This window comes from Protopterus annectens, chromosome 15.part0 (genome assembly GCF_019279795.1).
Source record: "Protopterus annectens isolate FY-2018-M chromosome 15.part0, PAN1.0, whole genome shotgun sequence".
Lineage (NCBI taxonomy): Eukaryota > Metazoa > Chordata > Ceratodontiformes > Protopteridae > Protopterus > Protopterus annectens.
The window spans coordinates 126,660,853-126,673,963 of record NC_056749.1 but is presented as its reverse complement, the minus strand read 5'-3'; positions in this window follow the sequence as shown (position 1 = coordinate 126,673,963).

Below are 13,111 nucleotides of genomic sequence, written 5' to 3'. Positions count from 1 at the left end.
GGGACTGCCCCTGAACCAAAACTGCAGGCTCCGAGGCTGATGTAGGTGCCGAGCTAATCCACGCTGAGGCCCGGAGAGGTAGACTCAGATCTGACAACTGACTGGTCTGACTCTCCTCCCCGGACCTGACAGGGGAGCGTTGGCCCCTAGACCCCGCGCTGTACAATGGCACCAATGAGGTCAGAGCAGAAGTTGCAGCCAAAGATCCTGGGGCAGGTCTCGGCTCCAATTGTTCCACTACTATCAATTCCAAACAGTCTGGCTCTGAAGCCACCAGTTGGGTCGGAGGAGGACTAGGTTCCAGGGCAGTGATAACTGTCGGAGCCAGCTCAAGAGTGGAGCGCTCGAGAGAATTTTGGCCAGCGCCGGTGTCCGAAGGAGCTTTTTTACCACCTGCTCAACATCATCATCAAATAAACTCCTGGAAGATCGAGAGGAGTGGACTGAAGATTTGGCTGATGTTGATTGAAGGATAGGTGAATGTAGCACCAATAATACTGGCACCAATACAGGAAACAGGCTACAGAGCCCTATCAGTTCTGAAGTCACAGGTGGAACCGATGAAATAGTTATCTCGGGCCCGAAAGCCTTCAGGTCCAATGTCAATTCCTTAGGCTGCTTTCTCAATGGCTCCAAAGCTGGAGTCAAGGTAGATGCTCTTTTGGAGGATTTGTCCAATTTAGTTGAATTCTGTTTCCCTTCGACTGCCTTGGAAAAGGGAACTTTAAATAATCCCCTGACAATTAATTTGTTTTTACATTCTAGCAAAACCCTAGAACTATAACCATGACATATCAAGCACGATTCCTGAAGATGGACAACACCCAAGCAGTAAATACAATTGGTATGTCTATCTGTCAGGGACATTTTCTGACTACAATTATCACACTTCTTAAAGCCCGAAGGCTTAGTCTCTTTAGTATCCTTTGCCATAATGAAAAGAAAATATTTACCACTACTACTATTTTTTTTTAAACAATAACGAACACTTAGCAACAAGAAACCACTAACTAGTACCGAACAGCAGTAAGGGGACAAGTGACCAGAGGAGAGGTCTCTAACTTAAACGACGAGTAAAATGACACTCTCTAACTGCAACACACAAGGGAATGGGGTTAAGCCCTCTAACTAAAACAAACTGAGTAAAGGGTTCTCTAACTTAAATGAACTCTTTACAAACAGGCAACTAAGACAAAAAACTGACTAAAGACACAAACAAATGAACACGGGATTGGGCAAAAAGGGGTCTAGCGAGAACGAAACCCATAAGCAGACAAGGACAAAGGTGAAGCAACTTTCGCAGTAAACTACACTCTCAGTAAAAGTGCACTAATATAACCAAAAAAGAATATCAACTATGGACTGTAAGAATAGAAGACGACAAAAATCTTTCTACTTAGCCTAGTAGGAAGCACCCGATCAAGTTTAGCGGCAAATGAGATCTGGGTAATCTTCCCTAAGCATGATGGGATAGGGTGTAGCCTCGAGCCAGTGGAAGCTCTCGAGCTTTAGTAATAGGCCGAGTCGGAACCGATGTTCAGTTCCAAACCCCAACCAACAAGAATTAAGGTGAGCTAGGACAACATAACATCATTGCTTTAGTTCTGGATGTATAAGACATTGGCCAGATTTTTTAATTACTTTGGTACCTGAGCAAAACTGATCTAGAGATAGAAGCAAACATCAACAATTTTGGTTAAAGAAAAATATACTAGAATATCTGCATACTGGATAAGATTGTTAGCTTTGTGAAAGGAGTGCATGTTATTAAAATATGGTAAGTCAGAAGAAGATGAGAGCAAATACTCAAGAGAAACTGGGTGAGGAGATAAAATATTAGATGATCTAAATGCTTGAGATCTACCAGGATGCAGATTTCTTAGGTGGACCACAGCTAGCAATGTAGTAGACAAAGAAGCTATGTTTTAGAATATATAAACTTCTCAATACCGTAAATACAAGGGAATGGCATCAATGAATGTGTATCATGACTACCCTTAGGTATGCTGCATTCTATTCTTTTGGACTAAACACCCATTGTGGAGCCATCAGGTACTACTTTTCCAAATCATATCAGTGATTTCCTGCAACAGTGGTCCTTATGATGCCTGCAGTATCGCTATGTAATGGTACTCATAATTGTCAGAGCAATACTCCACGACTATGCTGATATGCTTTTTGTGATTAGGAAGTATGCTTGGGTAATACTGCATACAAATAAAACATGACATAGTGCCACAGATGTACATTTAAAAAAAATACCTGTAGCATTCATAAGTAAAACTGAACATGACTCAAAGAAAATGTAGACCTTGTGTGTCATTAAGAAGCAATTTTCACCAAAGGAATGTGTGATTCGTATGGTCATTGTGAAGAAAGATAAGACTCACACTTGCACTGATCTACATGATCAGAATAAAGTAAGTAAACAACGGCATTACCATCTGAAATGGTAAGAACAAGCAGCAAAAGCAAAAATAAAATAAAGTAGGAAGAAACACAAATACAGTAAAAGCAATGAATAAAATGCAATTTTTTTAGGTTGGGGGGGGGGGGACAAGGTAATTAAAGGTTGGGAAACTAAGGGGGTGGACCTTGCCAAATGATCTCTCTCTACTCAACAGAACAAGCTGATGAGATGGGATTGGGAGAAGTGTCCAGAATGAGATTTATAGTAGGGGTGGGCAACTCAAAAGCCACCAAATTTAAGAACACAAGAAATGGGTGGGTGGGAGAAGAAAAAATGCAGCCAGAGATCGGCAATATTCAGAGCAAGTAGGCCAAACACTTCAGCTAAATAGAGATATTTCTAAATAACAGAGCAATGCTGTTTCTCAGCTCCACTCACAAATTAAAGTGCAGTTGTGTACACTTACCATAAATGTAGATGTTCGAGTGTATTCACTGTTGCAGTCATTACATTTGGGTTATCTGCCTGCAGGTAGCTCTCAGCTGGCCTGAATACCAGAGTCTTGGATTCCTGCGTCGGATGCTGTCTCTTCTTCCATGATGTCAGGTCATCAGGGGTATAAAACATGCAGCCGACACCATTACATCAGTTTTTCTTGCCCCAGATGTCAGGTGCCCCCACAGTGGGAAGCAATTATATGTTATGGTACACCTCCAACAAAAAGCAAATACACCAGAGAACTTAAATATACCAAACAAGAAGGAAAGGTAGAGCCAAGAGAAGTCAGGGGGCTGGAGGGAGGGTAACCAAGACTGCAACAGTGAATACACTCGAATATCTACAATTATGGTAAGTGTACACAACTGTACTATGTTCTTCGTGTTTCACTGTTGCAGTCATTACATTTGGGTTGATTCCTAAAGCTAAGGAAAGGAGGAGGAAGCTAGAGAGCATTAGGGCCAGCTATTAAGCCCTGCAAGACTGCAGTGGCAAAACCAGCTCTGGATTTAGAAAAAACAGGCATGTGGTAATGCTTGGTGAAGGTATGTACAGAGCTCCAGGTAGTGGCTTCTAGGATGTCCCTGGTAGGGACTCCTCTGAGAAAGGCTGCAGAGGTAGATGCAGCCCTGTTGGAATGTGATCTTATCCTCTGTGGGGTAGGTTTTCCATGGTGCCTATAGCAGAAATTAATGCAATGGGCTATCCATTTGGAAATGGTTTGCTTTGAAATTGCCTTTCCCTCTTCCCCTGCAGCAAAGCCGACTAGCAGCAGTTCAGATTTTCTGAAAGGCTTAGTCCTGTCCGAATAAAATCTAAGTTGTCTGTGTATGTCCAGAGAGTGCAGTATTCATTCCTCTTTGTTTTGTGGATTAGGGAAAAAAGTAGGCAAATGAATGGACTGATTTAGGGCCACACTAGACACCACCTTGGGCATAAAGGAAGGATTAGCCCTGAGGGAAACCCTGTCTGCATGGAAGATATAGAAGGGTTCCACTGCCATGAGGGCCTGTAATTCAGACACTCTTCTTGCTGAAGTGATGGCTAGAAGGAAGGCTGCTTTCCAAGAAAGGAATTTCAACTCTGCTGTTGCAGCTGGCTCAAAGGGGGAGGAAGTGAGCTTTTCCAATACAAAGTTAAGGTCTCAGGCTGGAGTGGGGGCTCTCCTGGGGGATCTTAAATTTTTGGCCCCCTCTAAGGAATTGTTTTAGCAGGGGGTGAGAGAAGAGGGGTGGCTCAGTATTATAATGTGCTGGAATGGCAGAGGCATGAATTTTAATTGATGAGAAGGATAAGCCCTTGTGGAGCCTTTCTGTTAAGTACTGAAGAATATGAGGTAAGCTGGGCACCGTTGTGCCCATCCCCCGAGTCTGGCTCCAGGAACAGTATCTTTTCCACTTTTCAGCATAGGATTTTCTAGTACTAGGCCTCCTTGCCTCTAGACTGACATCTAGCACCTGCTAGAGGGATGCTATTGGAGAGCTCAAGGAATTAGCCGGCTGCAAGGTTCAAGGTTAGAAGATGAGGGTGAAGAATCTGGCCCGCCTGCTGGGACAGCAGGGAAGGGGTCTGAGGCAGGTGCCACGGTTCCAGTAGTGTCTTACTGTGCAAGAGGGGATACCAGTGCTGGCGTGCCAGTCTGGTGCAATCAGTATTGTCCGTAGCCTGTCCTGTTTGATCTTTAGCAGAACCTTCGAGAGGTGAGGCAGAGGAGGAAAGGCATAAACCGAGAGGCTTTCCCAGTTAAAGGACAGGGCATCCACTTTCCAAGCTTGACTGTGGGGAGTCCTTGTGCAGAATTTGTCCAATGGGTAGTTCTGAGGGGAGGCAAACAGGTCTACCTCTGGAGTCCCCATTTGTTCCTCAAGAGGTGAAATATTTTTGGTTCTCGTTTCCATTCGTGTGGGTCCATCAGATTTCTGCTTAAGTCATCTGCCAGTGAATTCAGCTTGCCTGGCAGGAATTGAGCTTGTAGGTGCACTTGGTAGTGCAAGGCTGTGTTCCACAGAGCCATGACTAGTCTGCAGAGAGGGTACGAGTGGGTTCCCCCCTGCTTGTTTATGTACCACATAACTATGGTGTTGTCTGTCTTTACCAATAGATGTCCTGGAAGAATGTGGTCTTTGAAGGCTGTTAGGAAATTCTGTACAGCTAACATTTCTTTTTGATTGATATGCAGGTGCATCTGTCTCAGGTTATATTTGCCCTGAATGCACTGCCCTGCCAAGTGAGCCCCCTATGCATAGTCTGATGTGTCTGTTGTCAGGGTTTGGGCGGCAGGGGATAGAGTGAAAGGCAGCCTGTTGTTGTGGTAGCAGGCCTCTGCCCACCAAAGGAACTCTGTCTTTATACAAGGAATGATAGGAATCATTGATTCCAGGTCCTGAGAATGTTGACACCATAGACTTTTTAGATACCATTGTAGTTTCCTCATATGCAGTCTTGCATATGGAATTAGTAGAATGCAAGAGGCCATTAACCCCAGGGCTTGCAGTATTTTCCTTGCAGACAGCTGGGGTTTTGTGGCCAACAGTTGGAAGTAGGTTGTCAAATATACTTGTTTCTCTGAAGTGAGGAATGCCATCTGGGAAGCTGTGTTCAAGCTTGCTCCCAGGAATACAATCTGTTGGCAGGATACTAGGTGAGATTTCTTTTCATTTATGGTGTACCCCAGTGAGGTTAGAAGTTTCTTTACAAATGCCAGATGTTGTAATAGCAAGTCCTGGCTTTCTGCCTGAATCAGGCAATCATCTAAGTATGGGTATATTTGAATATTTCTCTGCCTGCAAAATGCAATGGCTGGAGCTAGACACTTTGTGAATACCCTGGGCACAGTAGATAAGCCAAAGGGAAGTGCAGAGAACTGATAGTGCATAGAGCCTGTCCTGAAACGTAGGTATTTCCTGCAAGATTCCCTTATTGGAATGTGCAGGTAAGCTTCCTTTAAGTCTAAGGTTGCCAGCCAGGCATCTTTGCTTAGCATAGGAAGAAGCTGTTGAAGTGTTAGCATTTTGAACTTTGGGATTACAAGAAAAGTGTTTAGAATAGAGAGGTCCAGGGTAGGATGCCAGGAGCTGTCTTTTCTGGGTACCAAGAAAAGTCTTGAATAAAACCCTTGTCCACTTTGTTCTGCTGGGACAGGTTGAATAGCCCTGATACTTAGAAGAGAGAGAACCTGCTGTTGGGCCTCCACCCAGTGATTTGGGGGTAGGTCTGGCCAATCGTTTAGGGTTGGTAGTGGAATCTGTATCCTTGGAAAACTATGTTCAAAACCCATTTGTCCTGGGTAATGAGTTCCCAGTATTTTGCATGCAGGGCGAGCTTTCCTCCTAAGGGAGAAGGCAGTTGAGCAGGGTTTGGAAGGGTTAAGGTTAAGTCATTGTGCCATTTTTCCATAGGAGGGTGGCTTACTACCTCCTGCTTTAGAAGTGGGAGCCCCCCCACTGCTTAGGCCTGTGCGCAGCCTGACACTGTAACCTAGGTGGTCTGCTGTTCCTGGGTTTGGACTGAGAAAGCCTGGAAGAGACTGGAAAGGACCAATTCTTTGAAGGCCAATGCCTACTAAACCTGGGAGGCTGAACTTGTAGGAAATCTTTAACAGTTTGCATAGATTTAGTTTTTTCCTCCATCCTTTTGAGGACTTCTTCTGCTTTGTTGTCAAAAAGGCAGTCTTGGTTTAAGGGAGCATCCAGTAACTTAGCTTTAACATGATCTGGCAAGTTTTACTCCTTAAGCCAAGCATGTCTTCTAAGTACAGACCTAGTAACAGCAGCCCTGCAAGATGCTTCTAAAGCATCAAAACCACATTGCAAAGTATGTTTACCAACTTGTTCTGCAGAATGGCCTAAAGTTAAACGCCAAGAAATGCATAGTCATACCCTTCGGGAAAAACAAGGTTACCCCTAGCTACCATATAGGTGGCAATCCACTGAGCACAGAAGAAGTTATCAGAGATCTGGGGACTCAGGTTGACAGTAACCTATCGTTTGACACTCACGTTGCTAAAGTAGTTAGGAAGACCTTCTACATTGCCCACCTGATCATGAAGGGATTCACATCTAGATCAAGGGAGGTCATCGTCCCCCTGTACTCATCACTCATCAGACCAATGATTGAGTACAATGCTCCATTCGGAATGTATCTGACCCGACACCTGCAGCAGCTGGAAAGGCCCCAAAGTTCCTCACCAAAAGGATAAAGGGTCTCAAAAATATGTCTTATCCTGCCCGACTGAAAGAACTTCAGCTCTATTCAGTCGCACACTGCTCAGAGGTGACCTGTGCTTGACATACAAGGCCATGTCAAACCCAGATTTGATGAACATGCTTCACCTCAAAAAATCTAGATCCCTCAAAACTACAAGGGCGGGAGACTTAAACCTTGACACGGTCATTAATAGGACATGCTGGAGGGACAGATTCATCACCCAAAGACTCCCTATGCTGTGGAACAAAATCCCGGTACATGTGAGGCAGAGCACCTCGCTGGCCATGTTCAAGAGAAATCTTGACCAATGGATGGGAGATCGCAGATATACCCCAGGGATTACCTCAGTGTCTCTGCTTGACACAGGCACAGCAAAACAATGGGCATAGTTTTCTTCAAACTAAAGGGGTGGCGAAAGCCACAAAAACTCTGGGCTAGGCTTATAAATGCCCTTGGGCAGATAGCCTAGTACGAACCTATGAACCTATCCTGTAATTCTTTGTGTTCAGCACAGTCAGGAATCACATAATTTTCTGTTTAAGTAGTCCCATAATATGCTGCTGATACTTTAACAAATGAAACTGGAAGTTCAAAGCCCTAATGGCCAAAGTAGCAGAAGTGTATACCTTCTTACCCCATCTGTCTAAGGCTCTAGAATCCCTTTCAGAAGGGGTAGGATTTTTGGCAGCAGTAGCCTTAATGCCTTTTGGTCCTTGGGAAATGGTCTCTGGATCCGCAGTAGGATTCTTGAAAAGGAATTTGTGAGAGTCAGGTAACTCTGTAATACCTATCAGGTTTTCTGGGAGCTGGGGGTAAAGTGTCTGGGGAAAGGCTAGATTCCAAGAAAGCATAATCTACAATGTCCAGAATAGGAGGGATAGCTAAAGGCCTGTGTTGAGGAAGGAGTAAGAATTCCCTAAGCCTCTTTTTGGAGTCAGAGTAATCCTGGCTTTCCCAGCGGAAATGCTCCATAAGAGTGTGCAAGGTTAAACGAAAAGAAAAATCTTCTGGAGGGGAAGCAGAGGGAATGGAATCCTCTGCATCAGAATCCTTATAGGTAGATAAGGGCAAATCCTGGTAATCAGAAGGAACAGAAATATCAGATTCCTGATCAGAAGGAAAATCAGTTCTAGATCTCTTAGAAGGGGAAGGCTGGCTTCTCCTAATTAAGGTAATAAGGTCTTCAGCCATTCTAAGCATTTGTTTTTTAAGCATATGGGCCTGAGCATGCGGTTTGGACTTTGGTTTTCTAGGCGTTGTGCGAGTTTTAGGCCTGAATGAGGAAGATGGCGTCGGTTTAAAATGCAAGTCTGTAGGCTTGAATACACCCTCAGAAGCCAGTGCCGGCACAGCGGCTCCGGACCCATCCAAGGTAGAGACATCCGCAGGTTCCATAGTCGAAGAAGCATCTCACAGCATACCGGACTCCGAATGGGTCTCAGAAGTGGCCTGCGAATCTGAAATAGCGGGTATCAAGGGCTGCGAAAGCGCCTCACTGAGTACAGGTGGACTGGCGACTAGCTTAACGGAAGCATCGTCGGCAGTTTTGGAACTATGCGGTCTGTCTCTGTCTTTATTCTTACGTTTTTTTCGGAAGATCGGTAGTCGGATGGCTTAAAAATGCCATTTCAGACTACTGAGACAGAGTACGAAAATAATTTTCTGCAAAGACAGCCCGACGACGAATAGCTCTGGGGTTGAACAAGGCACAAAACCGACAGCGAGGAACGTCATGGTCTGGGCTTAAAAAGGGGATGCAGTACGAATGAAAATCTTTATGAGGTATTTGCTTTCCAGAGGGAGGACAATTGTTAACATTTACTGACATCGGTTGGAGCTAGAAAAAGGATCCCCAACAGGGTACTTATCTTTTTTGAAGACTTCAGGTCTGAAACTCAAAAATGAAAATTTCAGAAGTCGGCCGACCGGCACTTGCGAACTGTTTCTGCTTTGGGCACCGCACGGCAAGAAAGACTGATGTAATGGTGTCGGCTGCATGTTTTATACCCCTGATGTCATGGAAGAAGAGACAGCATTGGACGCAGGAATCCAAGACTCTGGTATTCAGGCTGGCTGAGGGCTACCTGCAGGCAAATAACCCAAATGTGATGACTGCAACAGTGAAACACGAAGAACATTTGATGTTATACACAGTCTGCAAAATAATTCTTTGCTAACTTTGTTAACTGACCTAGCCAATAACTCTTAATACTCCAACAGAACAGAAAACTTAAAACAAATGTAACACTTGAATAAGATAGAAAATAGAAGTGATCAAATCTTAAATGAAGAGCTTCAATTCAAAATAAAATGTAGCCAAAGATCAGCAATATTTAGAGCAAGCAGGCCCTCCCTCATCCAAATCGTGGTGTCCAACAACCATTTGTTCCGCACCTTCCATATGTCGTATCTTGTTTGTTTGCATTTGCTTCTTTGCCTTCCTAACTTAACTGACCCAGAAATGCCAACGTCCCTTATTCAGCATATCTCTCTTACTGAATTAAAACAAAAAATTGGCATCTGTCCCACAAAAAAGAATTATCATCCCATACATAGCTCTCCATTTTGCAGGTGTGTCTTCTTTGACGCACTTGATTTGGTCCAAATGGCTATACAACAGGAAGACATTGTTGTCACCCCTCTCTCTGGAGGTGACAGTCCAAATTCAGCTAATATTATGCACATAGTATCAGTTTTTGCTAGTGAAGAAATGGATAGCTATTCTTCTTTCTTACCTCCTTCCTGCACATTCTTGTATTGCTCTCCCTTTGTTCTTCCCCCTGCTTCCTGCTCATTTCACCAATTTCCAATCTACCCCATTAACACATACAATCTGGTCAAAACTTAGAATCACAAACAACACACATAAGTACCAGAAAAAGCAATGCATCCCTTCACTTTTTGACCTATATGTTTTCCAGGAGTTTGGCATCACTCACCAATATCACTCAATTGTTAGTAGCTCTACAATGGTGCGGTTACCTCTGCACAATGCTGCATAACCCTGCTGCACTATGTACACACATACAATAACATATGTTGAATGTACTAAAAAGAATAATGTCACTGCATATCACTATTTAAAAGTATTAGATACACCTGGATTCAAACCTAGTATCATCTGTGCTCAAAAAGAAATGTGTCAATGCATTTACACCTGCTGCCATAGAGTCAGCAAAGCAGCATGTATGTTTCATAGACTCAATACTAACTCCTAGACTTTTAACAATGCGGCTTGCGTTTGCACAATGCTTAACTATACGCAAACAGGGAAAGTAATGGAAATGTTTATCTTGCATATGCAAAAAGTTTGCCAACCGTCGTGCAAACCTGCTTCTTGCCACTGTGCTATGCAAAGTAAATATTTGCATGAATTAGTGCTGTTTACTGTCCATTTACTCTTTATCCTATGAAACTACATGTAGAAACATAAACTGAAGGCCCTAACAATATTTCACATATTTACAATGCAGCCATGTGTTGCCTCCCCCCATGTACTGCAACCCTGCTGTCTCAGTATTTTTTCACAAATATATCAACTACACTACATAAATTAATATCAAATGTGTGATATGCATGCACTTCAATCTGGTAGCATATAGAACTACAACTATCTTCAAAGTTGAACATGCCTACACATCCATCAACTGACCCTGGGAACTACTGACCCATAAGACTAACCAGCCTTATCTGCAAGGCTATGGAAAGAATCATCATGAACCTTGTCTACAGGGACATAGGTGACCTTCAACACCCTTGACCTGACATATTTTAGTTTGGTAAAGGGTAGATCTTGCTTATTAAACCTAGTGGACTTCTTTGATAATGTTCCCAAGCCATGATGATGGAAAACAGGACATATCACCTATGTTGATTTATCCAAACCTTTGACACAATCCCCCATTCAGGTATCATAGATAAAATCTCCCATCTGAGGATTAACCCATACATTACTAGATGGGTAGCCAACTGGCTCACCCACTGAATGCACAGTGTCAAAGTTGAAGAGTCCACTTCCACCAGTAGACTAGTTACCAGTGGAGTACCACAGGGATCTCTGCTGAGCCCTCTACTGGTTAGAATCTATTTCTCTGAAGTCCAGGTAAAGGTTGGTGGCCTGCGGCTTACCAAGTTTGCAGATCTCTGTCAGCTGGGTGCACTCATATACAGCCCCCCCCAACAATGTTAATATTACAGAAAGGCTGACTCAGACAAATGGTTAGTTCCAAACTCAAGGAATGAAAATTAATGCAAAAAATGCCTCATTGTCCCCTTTGGAAAAGAAGTACCCTTGCAAATTATGATACACAAAGCACCCTCTAAGCTCAAACTCAGTAGTGCGAGACTTGGGAACACAGGTTGATGGCAATCTAAACTTCAATCACTGTCTGTCCATAGTGGTAAGACACACACATTCTACATTGCCCATCTCATAAATAAGGGTGTCTAATCTAAGACCAGGGAAGTCATAGCTCCGCTGTAGTGGACCCTTATCAGACAACTAACTGAGTAAAATGCTCCTTTCTGTATGTACCTCACCAAACACCTACAGCAAATGGAGAAAACACAGAGGTTTCTGATCAACAGAATACAGGACCTCCAAAACATGACATACATGGACAGACTGAAAGACCTGTCACTGTACTCAGTATCATATATGCTGCTGAGAGGTGACCTATGCCTGGCCTACAGAGCAGTCTCAGACCCTGCGCTACTGGAAATGCTGGACATCCGCAAATCAAATGTGACAAGAATAACTTACTCCAGGGATCACAACCTAGCCTGCAACATAAACAGAATATGCTGGAGAGACAGATATATCTCCCAGTGATTGCTGCTCCTCTGAAATAGGCTCCCACTACACGTTAAGCAGTGCTTCTCAATGACCTTAATCAAGCACAACCTTGACAACTGGAAGGGTAATTGTAAATTCACCCCAGATGTGATACCTATGTCCCTCATGGATGGGGCAATCAGTGCTGATCACAAAATCACTCTGCTAACAATGACCATCTAACTATATTCAATAAGAGTACATGGGTTTTTACATGGCTAGGCTTATGAAGGACCTAGAGCCATTAGCCTATTAACCTTCTATGTACCCATAAAGCCAAGAACCTGTGCTTGCCTCCCAACAGTTTCTCCCCAACATGCACTGCTGATGTCATCCATAATAAGCTGTCCTGCAGCCTTATAAAAGTCAGACTTGTGCCATGGCACTTGCATAAAATGCTGAGCTCTGTAGTCTGTGTGCTTAGATAGGTAGGGGTTCTGTTTTCACTGCAGTCAAATGGGCATTCTGTGTTTGTTTGAGCACTTGCTTGACATTAAAGAGGCACTGCTATTACCATATTCTCCTCACCAGACACGGCTGATGTCATCAGCTATACCTGATTTATGGATGTGCTCTATTGCCACCAAGGAAGGATCAGAGACTAGCCTGGAGGCCAGGCAGTCACCTCATCCTATACGATCCTGATTACAGTGACATGGCTTTTCAGTCTATTCACATACATCATGGCATGGTTTGTAGGACCTGTGTTTCTTGGTGAGAAACCCCTGGAGGTCTCTCCAGCTGCTGCATGTGTCTGATGAGGTGCATGCAAAAGACAGCATTATACTCTATACTCTATCAGTGTCCTGATAAGGTTCATGTACAGCGCTGTAATATAATCCTCAGATCTGAATATGATGACTTGACTTATGATGTGCATATCACAGGCTTTCAATATTTGTGTGGACACTTGGCCGTTGAAGTTAAGATTGCTATCTACGTGTGCTCCCAGTGCTTGCATCACTGGGTTTCAGCATAGCAGGACTGTTGTCAATGGTGTAACTATCAGGGAATTCCACTTTGCCGGACAAAACAAAGACAAATTTTTGCATTTATGTGTAGAATGTGTAGCTTTGTCACCAGTCATTTATCTGCGTCAGTCCCTCCTGCAGTATGTTATCATCATAGGTGGACTCAATGATTGCATCCAGTATGCAAGAATC